The sequence below is a fragment of the Pyrgilauda ruficollis genome, unplaced genomic scaffold (genome assembly GCF_017590135.1).
Source record: "Pyrgilauda ruficollis isolate IOZ18807 unplaced genomic scaffold, ASM1759013v1 scaffold58, whole genome shotgun sequence".
Taxonomy (NCBI): domain Eukaryota; kingdom Metazoa; phylum Chordata; class Aves; order Passeriformes; family Passeridae; genus Pyrgilauda; species Pyrgilauda ruficollis.
Window position 1 is genome coordinate 3,631,344 of NW_024527488.1, and position 17,649 is coordinate 3,648,992.

Here is a 17,649-nt window from a genome sequence, read left to right on the forward strand (position 1 = left end):
TAGGGACAAGCCCATTTACATTCTCTTCCGCAGAAATTTGGCTATTAAGTTCTGAAAATTACTTATAAAACCAGAAGATAGATAAACTTATTTCATTCCATTCATGACTTTGATCTGAAATTTCTTTGCCAGTTTGCTAAGGCAGGATCACAACTCTATCCCACCGTGTAGACTTGAGATCAGATGAAAGCCAACAATCTGCTCAAGGTCCCATAGCTGCTCATGTAAAGCTGTGCTGCGGCCCCTTTAATCACAGCAGAAAATAAAGCTATGAAAGATTATTGAAATATGTCTGGAGAATAGAATCAAGTCCAGAAAATGGAGCTTGTAAACCATATGTAGGCTGTGCCTAGGGTTCTAATAGCACTAGTGCTTCCTTATTCTAGCACATGTCAAGAAATGAATTGGTGTGCTTCTGTAAACCTCTCTACTTTCAGTCTTGTTAAGTGATTTATTGTTCATTTTCCTTAGAATTTGTTTGGTTTCAGAGAAAAGTTTATGAAAAGATTAGTCTATGTGTAAAATTAGTATTGGGGAAGGTTTTCCTGATTTTGCAACACTTTTCATTTTCAAAAATATTTGAAATATTTCTTTGAGGAAATAGACTTGTAATTTAAAATAGTTTGGGTTTTGGTGGTGGATAGTGCCTAAAAAGAGTATAGCATTTCCATGATGGATAATCGTAAAATTTTAAATATATATATGGGTTAGAGTGAGCAACAAGAACAAAAAAAACATTTTAATTGTTAACAGAAGGTAGCAGACATCTTTAGAGATGAGTGAAACTGTTCAAATCAGGCTTTGAGGTTTCCGCTAAATGTGCTATTTCAATATTTAGAGAATGCTTTCTAATAGATGCAGTTATTTTTGCTTTTGAGATGTTTATGAATGCTATCTGCTAAACAAAAATACATTATTTATATAAAAACTAGAAAAAATATCCAAATGTGATGCCAATAACCTCGGAGCTGGGAAACTCATGCTGGGAATTTAGGCTTTTTACCTGTGCTTGAGAGATTCCATACTGTCTGTTTCTCAGAGGAAGACAAAGACAGCGTCTTCAGGGTCACTGGTGCATATTCTGCTGCATTATAAGCTGATGTAGGAGGAAATGTTTTTATCAATAAAAATTGAGTAGCAAGAAGTTCAAATATATAAAGAGGAAAAAAAAAATTTTTATGTCTTTTAGAGTGAAGTCTGAGATGTTCCAAGTTTCACCTGGAAATCTTGCCATGCATCTGCCTTTAGGACATTCAGTTCTATAATTCAAAAATAGCACTGAGGAATGTACCATTGCTTTTTGGAAAGAAAAATTATTAAGTATAGTATACATAGCCCACTAGTGTACTATATACAAAATTCCAAGTGTTTTGGTATGACAGCTGCTCTTTTTGTACCTTACTGTTTATTTAATTTATCTGTAATTTTAATATAGGTTTTTAAATCTGTGATACATTTTTTTCATATTTTCTCACTTGTCATTAGTCAACATACTTACAACCACCTTGGACAGCTCTCATTTTTTCTTTGTCCTCTGCAGCTGAAGAGGGGGAAAAAAAACATTCTTTGTTGCCTTAAGCACCTTAGAGCAAAAAGTGCAAAATCTAAAAGCTTTTTAACTGAAGATAAAAAATTTTGGAAAAAGACTGTGAAACTTGTTTAGAAGTAAAACTTGTTTAAAAAGTACAAAGCAAGAAAACCCTAGTTTCCTGGTATATGTAAAAGGCCAGACTATGAAAGTTGTTTATATATTTTCCTCACTTTCAAAGTAATGGAATTAGATAGCTAAGTGCTTTTTGAAGTCTGACCCAAACATCCTAGGTGAAAATTTGTCAGAATCTCAAGAAATGCTGCTTATTTTTCCCCTTTCACCTCTGTGACTTTAGAGCAGCTGAACTGAGGTCAACAATTAAAGTGCTTCAAGTTGTGTGTGGAGGAGTGTGTTTGTCTTGAGGAAACAACATTGCAAATGTAAATTTTGCTCTCTTTATTTTCTACTAAAGTACTCATCATCAAAGAGTCTCTCAATAACTCAAAAACTCTAAGGAGCTCATTGCTCAGACTTGTCTCTCTGTAGACAAGTAGACAGAAATACTTGGATTTAAAAACTTAGGCTGGGGATATGTTTGTTTACATGCATGCACCTGGTCAGTCCTTAAATTGCAGCAAAGTTCATGATATGAACTTCTGTGTGAAGAGGTATTCCTACTTCTGCAGAAGAAAGTAACTAAATAAGGACAAAACTTCTGCAAAATGAATTCCACAGTTCCTTATAGGAAAATATTCCAAATTAATATATTACACTTAAAGGACTTTTTCTTCTCTGATTTTATGGGCTGAGACTACTTGAAGTTGGTATTTTTCTTCAAGCATATCCTGTCTTTAGTATATTTTTAATGATTTCTGTCCATATGTTTATGTGTTGCTCAAGCTCTTCTTAGAAAGGACTTCTTCAGTATTTCAAGATATATTTCTCAGCCAATAAAAACCAATACCCTAACTTTTTTTTTTTAAATATGTATCCTTTACTATTTGTCCCTCACTATATATATTATAGGAATTCTTTGGACCTTGGAGAGAAATGGTTTTTGGTACTGAATAAAGAAGTAATTCTGTAAAGAACAGAGCAAGTAATTCAGCTGAATACTGTGTCTCAAAATCCTTTATATATTTTCTTGCCTTGACTATATGAAGCATTATTATTTTTTGTTGTTATCATAGTTATTGCAATATTTTGATCTCTTTGTTACATTCTTCATCAGCTTCAGCAGCAGTTATGTATGCCCAAAGAATACAGATTATCTGAGCTTTATGTCAGCACAATCTCCTTTTCTTTTTTCCCTTGTGCTTCCAGAGTTTAAAACACACTAGACTGTTGTACAGGAAGGTTGAGCAGACTGTTGTCTCATTTGGACAGCAATTTGATTTTATAAAATCTTTACTCCTCTCTCTTTCATGTTCTGAATCATTTGTCCAGGTGACCTCTTACTGCCATTGTTTCCGGTTACGTACCGTCTTAGTTGAATGGAAGTTCTGTATCATTTTCTTTCTTCTCAATGCAAATTTCTGAGGATCTTGGCTAGTCCCTTGTTTCACAGATGATAATCACCTAATTTATTTAACTGAAATTTCCTCTGAAACTATTTCTCTATATTTGACATAATGTCAAGTGACTCTTCTTGTAGAAGTAGAGTATGTCCATTTTATGTTGTCTTTTCTTGCATGCAATGGCAGTAGTTCAAAAACACTTCTCAAATGGCCCTCGTCTATGTAGACAGCTAATTGTTTATATTCCATTCCCACTGAGTCAGAATACTTGGCTTAGCACATGAGAGAATAAGGACCACAAGGAATCAAACTGATGAAACAAGATGGTTCAGAAAATTGCAATATCCAAAAAAGAATTCCCTGGCCCACCCTCACCTCTAGTGTTATGCTGTTGCTTAGCAAAATCATAGACTGCAATCTTTCATTGTTTATTAAACTAATGCATTGATAGAACAGAGTGGAATATTTCTGTTGGAAGACAAAAATTATCATCCTGTTCAACTGCCTGTCCATTTCAGGGCTGAACAAAAGTTGAAACATGTCATTAAGAGCATGTTGTCCAAATGCTTCTTGAACATTGACAGGCTTGGGGCATCAATCACCTCTCTAGGGATCCTCTTCCAATGTCTGATCACCCTCTCACTAAAGGAATGCTTCCTAATGCCCAGTCTAACCTTCCCCTGGCATAGCTTAGAACTCTTCCCTTGTGTCCTATCAGTGGGTACCTGAGACAAGTATTTCCCTCTCCATGTTCACTTCTCAGGAAGCAGCAGGAAGGAATGACATCTCCTGTCAGACTTTTTTTCTCCAGACTGGAAAAACCTACTCAGCTGTTCCTCAGAGGGCTTTCCTTCCGGCCCTTTCACCAGATTTGTTACCTTCTCCTGGACTGTAGACTTGTTTGTTTGGGGTTTTTTGGAGACTACAATTTAGTTTTCTTTTGGGGATGACAAAACGAAGAAGCTTTAGCATTACTGCAAGTTTGCTTTGGTTTTGTTTTGATCAGTAAATCTTCTGTCAAGTTCTTTCTCATACCTGTTGTTTGCATTTGCTTCTTCCTGATCTGTTTGTAATTTTATTGCTAGATCATGCTTCTTTGTACTTGATGCTATTGAGGGCTTTGCCCAAGTTTTGATGGAGTTTAGCTGCCTCAGAGTTTGCATATTTATTTATAAGCATATGGGGTCTTCAACATCCCCAAGTCTCGCAATTCTTTTCTCTCTGAAAGGCCAACACAAACAATTTATGTCAAAACGTCACATGCATTGCACCATTATTTGACTGAAATAATCTAGTCAAATAAAATCAACTGGAAGCTGAAGAATAGACATTATATATATATAACAATGGCTTTAGAGAGCAAGAAAAAACTTTCTTGTAGCTTACAGCACAAGCAGTTTGCAAAAACATAGGTTTTCACAATTAGAACTCTTTCCTTGTACTGTACTGTAACTGTTATAAACTAAAGTAAGAAATGTATCATAGCACAGCAATGTCTTTAAATCCCCATTAAAAAAAAAAAAAAACAACCAAACAAAAAAATCCCCAACAACAACAAAAAAAAAAAAACCAAAATCACCTTCCCTACAACCCTAAAAGTTGAGCCAACCCTACATAATTTCTTCAGAGTTAACTTCATTGAATTTCTCTGGTAGACTTCTCTTGAGTTTTGTTACAGAAGTGAGAGAGCTGATGTACTTAATCCTGTTAAAATATGGATGGGAGCAATTTCATTCCATTAACATTTAAGCAGCGCATTGGAAGTACAGCTGTACCTTACAGGATGGTGTAAGTCCTGATATAAGAGAATAGATGAATTATAAAATAAATTTAGTGGCGAATGGTCCCTGAAAGGTATTCATTTGATCACATCTTATTTTACAGCATTCCTACACCGCTTAGCAAAGCCAGTGAAGTTATTTTTTAGCCAACAGAGAAGAGGAAGGACAGAAATCTGCTAAGCAACCTCTGCTGTGCTGCATGCCAGGCTATAGAATAGCTGTTTAATAGGTAAGCAGATCTTTCCCATTTAATTATAAAATAAACAGGGGTGTAGAGATGGTGGAGGTGGAAAAAGCTGATCCTAAATTTTTTAGGAAGAGAGGAAAGAAGGAATTCTGCTGTATCTGAGTTCTAACACAGCATCTATTAGTAAAACCATTTGTTTCAAGTAAGCTGTGAGATTTTTGGTTAGGAACTGTGCTGCAAATGCTTAAGAAAAAAAATAAAACCAATTTTTTCTGTACAAAGAGTTTTGTCTTTGAAAAGGATATCCAGAGCTACAAGTCATTTAGTTTCAGGGAATTTATGTAGTCTCTGGTCCTCCTTGCAAGGAGGACCAGAGACTACATAAATTCCCTGAAAGTCTTTTCTGAGAGGGACTTAAGATAATATACTGATGACTGCTGTGGAAAATTCCTGAGTTTAAATTTACATATTTTTTTCTTGGGCTCTGCACTTCTGTATTCATAAAGCAGAATGAAGTAAGAACTGCATTCCATGCATAAGAAATTCCTTTCTCTTTAGTGTAAGTCAGCATTGAAAGAGACACAACATCCAACCACCAACATTATGTTCCTTCCTCTCTGTAGGTCAACCTATTTGTTATTTGTGGAAACTGTGGTCAATATATATTCTTGAAAAATGCTGCTTATCTTTAAACATTAGTAAGAAAATAGGAAAACAGCTCTCAAGAGTTGGCAGGAACCAGGAATGCAGGAAATAATGCATAACTTCAATTTTATTTTTCTCTAGTAACAAATTGACGTTGCTTTCTCTGTCAGAATGTGCAGGATCTGGCCCTTGTTCAGGAAAGCCACTTATTAAGTCTTGACGTACTGAATTATTTCTCTGCCTCTCTCCTTCATGCAATGCTTCTAAAATATTTGAATGGTGTATTTTTATATTGTCAGAATTACAAACTAGATGCTGAAGCAATCCAAGGTTGAAGTGTGTTGTTGAACATGCATGTATTAGGCCTGCAGGCACAGGTAGAACTTTTATATGCAAATACAGTGACTGAATTTAGTTCACAGTGTGTAAATGGACTGTTGAGAAGATTTTTATGTTGCACCCTGATGTCCTGTAATGCATTCATACTGTGATGCTCATTTGCTGTACCATAGTCCTGTTGTATTCCTGAGAATTTTTTCAGTGGCCTTCATCTAAAGATGAAGAAAAGCAGGGTATGTTAAATAAATACAGTGGGAGTTTTTCAAATGACTAAGAAATAAATTAAGTAATCAGCATTTCACCTGCGGTACAAAAATGGATGTCATTAGAAACACTACAGGGTAGGTTTGCAGCATATAAAGACTCTGAGTAGCTGCAATCTTTGATAATGATGAGAGTTGCATGTTTAATTCCCCATGTGCCTTACTGAGAATTAGTTAGTAGCTGTATGGGACTTAAGATCAGCTAAAGCTGTCTGCAACTCCAAGTTTTAATTTCCTAAAGTTGTGCATACTTTTTTCTTTTGGCTTACAGATCTGTAGACGCTCTGCTCTGATATTATACATGCAAATTGAGTCTAACTGAAACTTTCTGTCTCAGTCTGAGCTGATGAGAAAAGCCCCATGATAACCATATGTTACACTAACTCTGTAAAGGGAGCAATGGGATATTCTGTACTTTTTGTCGCCGTCACTGGATATGTAACTTTTTCCTGAACTGCTTATTTAGGCCCCCATGGAGAACTGGATTTACAGTCCTGTGCTTCCTGAGATACAGTGATTTTGATATGAAAACAAAAGAAAAAAGTTTAAGACAGAAAACAATATTCTGTTCAACAGTGAGGGGACAAAAAGTCTCAATAGCTAGAAATGCATAATGAGGTTAGTTTTTCAGCTTTCAAGAAAAATCAACATGTGTATTTGTCTCCTCTATTATCTTCTTTTTTCTTCTTGAATGACAGATAATAGATTCTCTGGGAAATTTTTTTCCAGTGTTTATGTTAAAGACTAGGGTAGCTTGCTTCAAATAGTTTCAGTAGTGTTTACTTGCTACTCCTGTTACTGAGAAAGCATTCCCTATGGTTCTCTCAGAACCTGTGACAAGCTTTCCCCATTCATTGACAATTCTGGATGTTTTCCTACAGCACATTGTTTTCCTGTTCCAGTACTTAGTTTGAAATGTGCTATGACTATTTTCAGACAAACAGACACTTACTGATTTTCTGTTTCAAAATCTTGCTATGTGGTTAGCATTTTTATTTTATCTCATTTTTCTAAGCAACAGTTGCTGCTTTGTGAAAATGAAGAAAAAGTTGCCAATCAGTCTTTATCAAGCTGGGACTAAAATTACACAAATTGTACACAAGGGTAGTAGCAATTTGTCTTTTATTTCTTGCTTTGTAGATCCTGTTCAACATTGCAGCTGATCTAAGACTTCTTAAAAGTTTTGAATGTCTTCTTGAATGTACTGCCTCAGGTTTTCTTAGATATTAAAAAATTGTAAGAGCAAAATTGTTTCCCTTTTTTTTTGCTATGGACTTTAAGATGATACTAAAAAAAGTTATATATTGAAATGAAGTTTTCGAAAATATTTCCATAACTCATAAAAATGTTAAGGACTGCAGCAATCATGGAAGAATTTTTATTTGGCATTAGGTTTGCACTTGATGACCTTGGAGGACTTTTCTGACCTCAGTGGTTCTATGATATTTTGTATATATTTAAACTATGCTATAGTTAAACTTCAAAAAGGGGTTGGGGGGTGTGGAGAGATCAAGCTGAAGAGATAGATTATATGAATTTTGTAGGATTAATAAGATGTGGAATATTTCATGGAGCAAATGTGTAGTGAGAATCAGAAAGAACTTGCCTTCTGAGGAGATACCATTTTAGTTGTAGAACCAGTGTTTGCTTTGCAATTTTTCTGTTTGGCCAGAGAAGCAGAATTTTTGCCGTCATGTGGTATTTCTGATGCATTTTGGTCATAGGAACTTGTTTTGAGCATATTTGACAGAGTGCTAAAGTGTCAAAGCAAAATCACATTGAAACAAGCAAATGAGCAAATCTCATGGCCAAAATGAGAGAGATGCTACATTACTTGGTTATCCAGTAAAAATGAGATAAATGTCCTAGGCTGGGGAGAGGTTTATGTGGAGCTTACATCTTCCATACACATCAAGGTAAATCAACCACAGGTCACAAATCTATAGGATACCAGCCCTCATTAGAGCTCCTAGGCTTGCTCTTGTGTTGCTGTTTGGAACCAGGCTTTAGTAAGATTTATATATATGTTTGTGTGTGTTCTCTGTATTTTGCTGCCCCCAAAGCATATTTTTCAGTTGTCAAACTCTTTCTTCTTCAGGGCTGTTAATCAGCTCAGAAGATTTAACTCTTAATGATTTAATTAAGTCTTTTTATTATAGAATATGGCATTAATTTTATTCCTAATTTAAGATGGTTAAATAACCTTATAGACCCAATTAGGTGAATCACATTGAATATCTGTCTTTCAAATAAATAACGTGTGCTTTTGTATAAATGGCATCTAATCTCTAATTATGTTTTTGTTAGGATTTCCTCTTAAATATTAAATATTTTATGTTTTGCAATGCTCATGTATGATCCACTTAAATATTCTTAAGGGGACTGCCTTCTAGAAAAGTTGCTGATAAACAATGACTCTGAAGGGTGAATGCACTTAATGCATTGAGTATTACAAATATGAATACTTTCAGTTCAGTACTGGGCTCTAGAAAACAGTGAATTAATATTTATGGAACAAAATATTTGAATATGTGCATAATTCTGAACACATATGTGTATAGGCTTCTGTTATGCACATAAATTTGCACATCATTGCACCTTTATGAGTCTGAGGCATATACGACCAATTTCTTTAATATGTAAACTAAAAATATTTCAGGATAATGTAAAGACAGGCCTTTTACTTACCTATACTTCTTTTTTTTTTTTTTTTTGTCAAATTACCAAATTCAATCAGAGAAAGATTAAACCAGAACTCTTCATCCCCTGTGATGGCAATATGTAGTAATGGCAAGTTACAGTGCTTTGGGTACTTTTCATTTTCATTCAGTTTAGTTTTGCCATTTTGAATTTTATTATTAAATTATTCTTATTTGATTTTAATGAAATCCAAGGTTGAAAAGGCAGCTTCTTTAATATCTGTTAGTTTTCCATTGTTTGTAAATACAAATCATGGCTGTTCTGTATTTTCAAGCTTATTATTATTATTATTATAATTTTTTATTATAAAAATTATAAGCTTTTTTATTATTATTAAAAAAAATGGAAATGGAATTGCTGGGATGATAAAACACCCATTTCCATAGTAATTGTCTTTTAACACACCAAACATCATGTGTAGTATTTTCCCTTTCTGTAGTGCCAGTTGGGGTTTTTTTTCAGATGGCTTCCTTTCAGGGCTTTATTATGCAGAAATGAGAATGGATCTTAGAAGTCTGTTAAGTGCTGGTAGCTGGAGGTGTCTGAGCAGATGTGCTCGCTTAACGTGAGTGTAAAGGACATAAAAATCAACAGCAGGAGTGGTAAGCATGCATGAGGACTGTGCTTCATCATATGTCAACTCCTGTGGTCCCTCCTTGTGATAATTTACTTGTGGGGAATTTTGGAAGGAATTTGAGGCAGGACCTTTGAGTTTATTTTTTTATCTTTTATATAGGTAGGAAGGGTGAGTTTGGCTCACATCTTTACTGCATGGTTCAGAACATCAGAAGACCTTTAGTTGTAAGACTTTTTAAGGAGTTATTGAGCAATAGAACACTGCTAAATCAAGGATATTTATGTTTTTGACCTAATATTCAAATATTTCATCTTATGGACCCATGCTGCAGTGTAAGCTTTCTTTCCTTGCATTTCAGATTCCAATACCTCCTTAGTCTTTTAAGCTGTCCAGCAGATCTTTACTGAGACAGACTTGACAGACTTTTGCTGTTTGCCATCCCAGGCTGCCCTTTGAAGCAAGCACCTTGTTCTGACAAAGGTGTTCTCGCTAGCAGTGAGAAGGGCATGTTCCCTGCTCTGCCTCTGCATAGTGCTTGTGTGAAAATCTTTGGATTGTGAGTGGGCAAGACTGTGCTCTCCCACAATTCACCTTTTCAACATTAAGTTTTCAGTGAGCTGTGACAGAAGGAGAGAAAAAGGATAGAAGCCCAAGAAAGAATTTCCCGTTACACAGATTAGCCTGGATGCACATTGATTAAACACAACAGTAAGAGCTTTTGAGAGAGGCTATATAGCAAAACAATAAATTTTCCATTTTATTACAATATGGAGAAAAAAAGAACTTGTGTAGCTTCATGAATTAAATTAGATAGCTAAAATTGAAAATTATATGCAATAATAAGAAAAAATACTGCTTTGTTTATTTTCAAAAGAAGCAGAAGTAAATTTATGGAAATTGCTTCTCTTTTCCAGCTCCACTAGCTTTCACAGAAAATTCCATTAACAAAAGATGAAACTAAATAATATTTGTAATAAATGTGTGACTTTTCAAAAAATGAAGAAATTATTGCAAGAACCTGAAGCCTGAAGTTAGACACTGCTTTTTCCTTTTTTATTTTATTTTCCCATTGAGGCAATTGGGAATTATTTAATTTGAATATCCGCAACAGCGGCAGCTGAAATGTTATTTTCACAGACCCACACCTATTTAGAAAAGTCTCGAGATGTGCACTTGGTGCTGTTTTTTTTCTTTGTTTGTTTTGTTTTGGTTTTGGTTTTTTGGGTTTTTTTTTGTTTGTTTGCTTGGATTTTATTTTTTAAGAGTGGTTACAGTATTTTGGGATGTATCTTTTTAATTCCTTTGAGCCTCAATTTCAAAGTACCGTGGACAAAGGCCTTATCCCACCTATAGTCTACACTTTAGTTTCACTTAACCAGCTATTTATTTACAGCTCCAAAAGATGGGTTTGCATGAATATACACAGAACAGAGTAGCAAATCAAGCTGCAAAATTAATCTACCTGGATTCCTGTACTGTACTAACTGAATGACCTCTGCTCCATACATTGCATTTCTGCCTTCCTGCCACACCTTACTTCATAGCTGGAAAGTACCAATGTCCAAATCTCACTAGAGCTTGACTCTGTTCTCACATTCACATTTTTAATGATACTTCTTGTATCACAAACCTAATGCATTAGTGTACAGTTGGGGTAATAGATGGATTAACTTGCTGCATGAAATGTTATCTGGTACTTTTGGAAATGCTTCAAATTGTTTGGTTTGGAATATTATATCTCCAGAAGAACCTTTGCAATATTAAGTCAAAGTTTCTTAAATCATTAGCTGGAAAGCATAAGTGATACACCCTGGATTGTAATATCAGTGAAATCTGATTAACATTAGAAAGACCTAATTGCATGAACTTACATTTAGTAATTACAATATTAATACAAAAGAAAAAGCAATGTTGGCATCTTTTTTGTGTAAACTACTTTGCCATTCTGGCATCATGCCTGTTTAATTAATATGTCAGTATCATTTAGTCCCCTACAAGAATAGAGATGTCTTTAACTAATGACCATCAAAAAGTAGTTGAAATGGATTCAATTTCTTTATATCAATGTGCTTCTTTATACTTCACTTATTTATTTCTCCTTTCCCTGTGATTACTTGTGGATGCTTAAGCAATTTGAATATAAAGAAATCAGCAGAAATAGGCCAATACATATTTAATTTTGACCTATAGCCTCCTTCGTGGAATTTAAATCTCTTATGCTTTCAAATTAATGGTAATTTATCTGAATGAAGAATCATGTTAAATATGCCAGCAATGCAGTTCTGACTAATCAAAGGAAAGCAGTAATTTTGCAAAACTAAGGTTCCTAATTGTGCACCTTTATTTTCATGGGAGTGAAGATGTTTGTGCTCAGACACTTACACAGTCCTCTGCTTACGTAATGTGTGTCTGAATGAATATACATTGAAAGCAGTTGGTGACCAGTGCCTATCCATCCCCCTTTAACTCATCTTTTCTATTTTTCTTTTGGACAATCATTTGCTCTGAAACAGATCCAAGGATAAGTTTGATGGATGTGAAGCTTTGATGATAAATCAAGCTTTTGGAGACACATTCATTAAAAAAGAATGGCAAGTCTACCATAATAAAAATCAAGTGTCTCAAGTGTCTAGAATGGAAACATCTACAGATGTTCATTCCTAGAATATCTAGCCACCTTTGGAGCACCCCAGATAATTTTACCTATCTTTTTTCATAAGGTTGAAGCTCAAGATGAACTACAAAGGCCACAGTATTTCATTCCTTTATAGTCTCTTAGTTTATAATGCCTTTGCCTGAACTCAGGTTTGAAGTCTCTGAAGCAAAGGCTTTTTTTTTTTTTTTTTAAGAAATGTCCGTGACTAGAGCTCATGATGGTTAAATACTCCCAACAAAGCATTGAAATGCTGTTCTTTTAGAATTTAAAGTAGTTTTGTAGCTGAGCACATTTATTTTAATATTTCTGTTGCAGACTAATAGCATATTCTTCTCAACCAATCAGCCAGTCAAGACTAAGCACTCAGAGGTAATTTATTCTTTGATATGGGAAACTCATTGGAAGTTACTTTTTTATTCAGCAGATGAGCAATCTTCTGATGGCTGCAAAATTCATTCTGTAACATGAGACACATAGAAAGTTTTACACAAGTAGAGAAGAAAGTGCTATGATGGTTTTATAACAATTGAGGCTTTTATCTCAATCTGAAACTTTAAAAGTATTCTAACTAAGGAAACAGCACTTTCACTGCAAGACTGTAAATGCAAAATAATGATAATATTTTGTTATTCCGTGTACTTTGCTAACAGACTTTCACTTGGCATTCATTTTCTAGTGAAACATAATAGATTATTGTGATGTCTTGGTTTTTTCCTGTGATTCTTGTAAGCACTTATTGTACTTTAAAATAATTATTTAATTCAGTAAAAGTTCCACAGACTAAAGTTTGTAGCAGCAATACAAATTATTTTATTCAATGTGATCTGGAATGCTATTCTGCTCTGATTAAAATACTGTAACCTTACTAAAAATCTAAATTGTCATTCTGTTGTCTTGATTAAATAATAATAATAATTATTTTTAATTGATTCTCCCCTCCAGCTACTGATGATTGAATTTTCTGTATATCATTGATCAATAATGCTAAAGTCAATGCTATTACTTACATATATATGAGAAAGATAAAACCTACTTCGTTTTGGTTTACTTCCATATAAGTGAACATGAGATTTTGAGCTTAAAAAATTTTTTTTTTTTTTTTTTTTTTTTATAAAACCTGACAGGTAGGAGACATGTCTTTTGATAACTTTAAAGTAATAAAAGTGAAATCAAGGGCTTTAATGAGTTTCTCATCAGCCCTTCATGAACTTCTTCCATAGAAACAAATGCAGATTCGGAGAGGCTGGGTCATGCATGTGATTATGTGCAGGGTGACATGGTGGGTGGCAGAATGAAAATGAAATTACAAAAAAGAATAATTAATTATTAGGAAGAAAGAAAAAAATTTTAGTTGACAGCTATAGGGTGGTATCTGTTTGCCAGGAGACTAACCCAATGAATTCTTCCATTCTGACCAGTAAAGTCCTAGTCAGTAATTTGTACAAAATCTGTCTGGTGTTTGTTTGGAGCTATTTTTCTTCTTTTTTTCCTTTTTATCCTTCCTTGACCTTTACAGCATAACGTAAAGGTCATCTGATGTCTTGAGCTGATGGGTGTACTGGGCTACATATTTGTGTGAACATATGAAACTTCTTTATATTTCCTAGCTGTTTATTAAGCAGATGTTGTATATTTATATTCACGACATTATGCACTGCTGTTGCCCAGAGTTAGAAAATTGATTCATATGGAAATAGCTGAGAGAAATTTGAGATATAAATGCTCTGACAGCATCCATAGTCTCTGCAGCATTGTCAGGAATTTGTCTGGCATATTTGTCAATCATCAAAAGGCATGCTGGTTCAGAGACTCCCACCTGGCTTCCTCCAGTTTGGATGTGTAGAGGTCAGTACTTCTGACATGGGTCACTACTCAGAGCTCTCTCTACAAAACGCCTTCTGCTGTTAGCCCTGTGCCATGCAGGCACACCTTCCAGATTTCTACCAGTGGAAGCACTTTGGGGCAGGGGGTATTCAATTTTTGCAGTCCAAGCAGTATCACAGACAGCAAGAACAGGAGGGTCAGTTGGGCGAGACAAACTCTCAGGCTGTGAGCTCTATGGAGCAGCACTGGGATGTGCAGACTGTAGCACAAAGGACTGTAGCCTGGCTGGCACCTCAGGATGATCAACAGCAGAAATGTGTTCTAAAACCTCTATGAAGTTTTCAAAAGTGGGTTACTGCCGCTTTGTGTACCCTAGGCAAAGACTTGTGCTCATACGGATTTCCAGCAGGAAAGGTGAAGTGCATTTCCAGCACTCTCGCTAGCCTTCCCTTTTCCCAAGACATTGCAAAGAACTATTCAAATTATCACTTTGTTACACGCATGGTGAATTCTTCCCCCACAAACCAGGCAGTGTGACACAGCATTCCCTTGACAAACTTGTGAGTCTGTGGTTTGGCTGAACTATGTTGATATGCATCTAATTTTCAATTCACAGCAGTTTACTGTCCTTGGGCTGATGTGCTCAGGACAAGTCAGACTCCAGAAAAATCCTAAGTGAGGGCAATTTAAGCAGTCACCTAAAAAAGTCTGAACAGCAATAAAATAGAAATTACACTGATATTCTGGAACTTGAAAGTGTTTCTTTATGTGTTTTTAAGACTTCCATTTGATATAATTGTTGAGTCATATAGACAAATAGTATGATGTTAATAGGGGACTCTAGAATTAAAATGTGAATAATCAGTACAATGTTACAACAGCTTTTTTTTATTAACCTCTGCTCATATTTGACTTGCAATGTCATTTACTCCGTAGGTTTTGTGTTTCATGAAAATGCTGTGCAGCTGAGTATGACACATGAAAGGATAATATGTGTGCAATACTTCAGCAGCAGTAAAGAAAAGCAAAATACATATTTTCTTTGTAATCCTAAAGGAGCACTTTTTTTAACTAAGCATCAGGGAGCATGTATTCACAATGTGTATTACAGAAGTTACATTTCTCATTAATTATTTTGTAGCTGAGTTTCTTTCAACATCAGACATAAAAGGAAAGGGCTTTTTGTTTTTGTATTAATTAGTATCTTTGTGATAAACCATTTTTTGCTCCGATGGCTGATAAAATAATCAGCATTAGAGTATGTGTATGAATATTCCCTTAGGGTACACTTCAAAGACTAAAAATGAGGAATATTTTCATAAGCATGAAGAATTGCTCCAGAAATGTATGACATGTTGTTTGATAAACATTTCTGAGGTAAACCTTGTAGTATGCAATATACTAACAAGGTATGTGACCTTTTAAAATTTTTAATTGGAGAAAAAATATTTTCTTCAGTACGAAACAAAGGAAGGTTATTATAGTCTAAACGTTTAAGAGATTCTGCAGATTGGTATATTCTATTTATTTTCAGAATGCAAAGATGTGATTTTTAAATTTTTTCTTCTAAACTCACAGATTTAAGGATTATAAGGCATGTTTATATTCCTGCTTACACACAGGAGAATTTCACTGTTCGTTGAGATCAGAAAGGAGCCAGATATGGCATCCTTAGCCAAAGTTCCCTACAACATACAACATCAGGAATATTTGTCTGGTAGCATTGTTTTGCATATGAATATTCATACTCTCAAATTGTGCCTCTGTATTTATGATTTTGGCAATCAGCCTGAACTTTGCATACAGATGAACAGGTCTTTAGTACCTGACCAAATGTGACTTGGGATATTTAGAGATAGATGAACATTTTTATGCTCTTCATCACCTAGTACAAAGTAGGTGTTGATAGATGTTACTGGTGCAGTAACATGTACATGTTGTAGTTACACTGAAAAAAAAATTACGTGAGGGTTAGGTTATTCAGGGAAAGGATTACCTGTAAGGAAATCTTTACCTTTATAGCATTTGCTGGTCATTAAGGAATTTGTAGGGAAAAAAGATATAAATTTGAGATTATCTACTGCATCTGAAGCTTTACACTCTGCCCCTTAAAAGCCTATTTTATTATGTAGCTAATGAAGAGCTCATGAAGTGGAAAGTAGTGTGGAAGCAAGAAGTGCTACCTGCTTACAAGGTATTTTCATCTGCAAAGTAGTGACAAAAATTCACTGGGTTTGAGATGCAAATTTTTGCAAGAAGAGAAGACAGGATGATATGATGAGGCTATTCCTGAACACACTAGTGGAACATACCACTACTTATGGGTTACAACTTTTAATTCTGTATCTGCAATTTGCATTTCCAAGTTCCTCCTCGCTTCACTACAGCAAAGGTGTTTTTGGCCAAATTATGGCCTCTTGGCCACTTGTGTAATTTAATTTTGTTGAATTTCTATCTATGGGATATGTTGACAGTTCTTGGTTTGAGCATGGCCAAAAGGAGGAAACTGATTTCTGAGTATATGGCCAAGGTTTGGGTTCCATATGTCTTCTGTGTCATCCTTTACAATCTCCATCAAATAATTTATCTCATCTGTATCAGACTCCAGTTTCAAGTGCTCACCAGAATGAAAATCCAGATAGGAATTTGTTTCTGTACTACCTAGAGAGATGGTACATTAGTTGAAGTATACCTTATTATAGTGCCTGCAGTATCTGTTGTCATACTCCAGTATTTCTCATGAGGGTTCTTTTTATTTCTGTAGATCTTGGTAGACTCTGATAATTTTTTTTTTCAATTAAACTTGATGTCTCATCTTTAGAATATGTGACCAAAGTAACTTGCTTAGTGTATGACTGACATTTTGCATGAAATTTTGCAGACTGTGCTCTTGTTTCATTCGGCTTTTGTCATTCTGTTTTCTGCTCTTGATGTGTACTGTAATGTCTCTGAGGATGACTGATTGCTGTTGCTCTTGTTACTATTACACGTACTTATTTCTCACATAGTTTTTGTCCTAAAGAGTATCTAGACTCGGAGAGATGAGGTTTTTTAGCAAATAATGCTAAAAGAGTTACTTTGGTGTTTTGTTGTTATTTATAACAAATTGCAAGTATGTGACATGCACTGGTGACAGGCTACAGATGACAGAATTTGGGACCAACAGCTTGTCATGTTCTTTGAACCTAGGGTCAGTGAATATGTGAGGCACCTGAGAATTCTCTTTTACAGTCTAATTGCTTAGTTAATTCATCCTAATAATCTTGTTAACACCACTGAACTGTGCTCTACTGTAGAGTTCTTTATTTGCCTGAGATCTTTTTGTTAATCTTCAGAGCGAGTTCCTCTGTGCATACAATCATATGGTATTTGCACTTTATATAATATCTCAGAAGACATTTGAATGCATAACTGTTCTAGTCTCTTTCTCCTCCTATTTTTTTCTACCATGACATATCTGGTGATAAACTCTGCTCATATTTTGACTTTTTATCAGTTTAACAAGCTTATAATTTCTGAAGTTTCTAAGAAAGTATTTTACTACTTAGATAAATATATCTCTGACATTTTAAGCTTTATAACAGCATTTTTCATTTGATTTCTCTCCTCCTGTGAAGAGTATAGAGGGA